The following is a 2,498-nucleotide window of genomic DNA, read 5'->3' on the forward strand; positions in this document are numbered from 1 at the left end:
AGAGAGAGAGCGCGAGAGAGAGAGAAAGCGCGCGCAAGAGAGTGACAGAGAGAGCGAGAGAGAGAGAAAGAGAGAAAGAGAGCGCGAGAGAGAGAGAGAGAGAGAGAGAGAGAGAGAGAGAGAAAGAAACATTTCATTATTTATTAATTTGTCTGGACATAATTTTTTCGTAAATAATCGGCGCCGTTATTATATATGTATTGGTATACATTTATACATCAAGGCATAATGCTCGCGAGCTTATACGGCTGCTCGGTCGTCCCCTAACATACCGTATACGAGCAATACCATTGCTTGAAACGCTGCTAAACTTTTACCTAAAATAATTTAATAATCTCTGGCGCGCAAACTCCACGCGCAATCCTTCTTAATTGTGCCACTCGATTTTTTTACGAATGTGACTCAGTGCGCGTCATTGTATAATTTTACGGGTGGTATACCCTTCGCCCTCTCATATAACAATAGAATTGAATATCTCCGTCACATGACACTTACGCGGCTGAAACTAGGCCTCCAGCACATTTCATTTCTCCGTAATTTATGATCGATATACGCCATAGTAATCGCCAGTATTTCTTTAGAGTTCCGTCCTGTCTATCATTCTTGTTTTTTAAATTCCTTGCTATATGTCGGTGCGAAACGTGTATGACTCATCTTCGCGATTACGTTTCGCCGACGTAGGCAGCCGTGGCTTATACCACAGGCACTTAAAACGTTTCAATAAAATATAATGCTAAATAAATACTAATCTATTACTATCAATTCTTAATGTTCTCTTATACTCTTTTTCACCCATTATTGCCGACAGTTTCCTGTAAATTCCGTCCAAATCTATGTGGCAACAGACGCACTATATATATAAGTGTAAGTGTGCACAGTGTAGTCGCAGTTGAGGAATGGCGGCCTCCAGCGTCTGTTTGCACATAGGATTTGGACGGAATTTACAGGAAAACTGTCGGCAATAATAGGCTTAAAGAGAGTATAAAAACATTAAGATTTCGGTCAGCTAAATAGATTTCGTATTTATTTAGCATTATATTTTATTGAACGCTTCAAGTGCCCGTGGCTGTATACATCTGACGAAACTAGCATTATATAAGACCCGCACTTTTCGTCCGGTTTCGAGTGCTGACGAACCCCCGCAGCTAGGGATCATGGTTAATGAATGTAAGCGACTCGGCGCAGAACATGGTAACTCAAGTCGTCGCCGTTTTTATTTCTGTTGATTACTTTCCTTTAAGCGCTAATGGCTGCATTCAGGCATCGCCTAATGAAATATAATTTCATTATGGGCTTGTTGAGCACAACTGAACAGTTGAAAACAGTGCGTATTGTATTTTGGCATGTACGGCGCACGTAAGCTGTATATTTGTTACGCCAGCTTGACAGATTGCCACAAAACATTTCTCCCGGCGTAACGCTAACAAGAGCCGTGTCGAAGTATCACTGTCTGTTTTCCCATGTATCGGAAACAATAGATATGCACGCGTTCGATTAGCGACGGATGAGCACGTGGTCCGCGATACTGCTGCTTACGCTCTTCAGCGCTGCGCGTGTTGGCATGGGAATTGGCGAGCGAAAATTGCCGCATTTCATCATGATTGCAACACGCCCGCAATCAACACTAATATAAACAACTGCAATTTCAGACGACTATAGTTAACGGGATATATAGTAGGACACGATAGACAGACGAACAGCGACGATATATAATTTTGAGATCACCAGTGACGCGGTATATAGATGTATTAGAACGTAATTTCGCGGTAAGTGCGAGCTAAACGAGGATATTAGCGCGGCTTAAGCAGCCTTTTCTGTGCTAACACTCGCTGCCCATCGCTCGCTCGTTAGCGCTATTAAGCTGGTTCCCTTGTCGTCTTTCACGCTCGCCGCGCGGCGGCCAGCCTAATCAATTCTGTTTCCATCTCCCCACATATTAAATTGAACGCGAAACGCGAACCAGCGATTGATAATGCGCTATTCTAATTCTACTCACCGTGATGATGTCGATTGTCATCGCCCAGACGTGTGCCCGTAGCTGCTGCGCCCGCCTCATTGCCGTTCGTCGTAGCAGCGACCCAGGGCGGAGACGGTCGTCTTATCGGCGACCGTACGCGATTTGCGTCGCAAATTTCGTCGGCGGGAATGTTTATCGGCGGCCGACCCGAACGTCGGTACAGTAACATCTGATACGTCCGCCAGCTGCGCGACGTGTAAAGCGAGACGCAGCGAGGAGAGAGAGAGAGATAAGAGCGAGCGCGCTGAGAGAAGGGAAAGCGCGCCCGCAGAACGAGAGTGAAAAAGAGATGAGAGAGAGGAGAGACGAGAGAGAGAAGAGAGAGAACCAAAGAGGATGGTGGCGCCGGAGGATACAGGAGAGCAGTGATAGCGTGACGGAAGATACTAGAGAGACGAAAGAGAGCGGAACGATATGGTGAGAGATAAGACGGAGAAGAGAGCAGAAAGAGAGCATTAAGTAGTGAAATATAAGAGATGAA

Source organism: Priapulus caudatus, unplaced genomic scaffold (assembly GCF_000485595.1).
Source record: "Priapulus caudatus unplaced genomic scaffold, Priapulus_caudatus-5.0.1 Scaffold1045, whole genome shotgun sequence".
In the NCBI taxonomy this organism is placed as follows: Eukaryota; Metazoa; Priapulida; class Priapulimorpha; order Priapulimorphida; family Priapulidae; genus Priapulus; species Priapulus caudatus.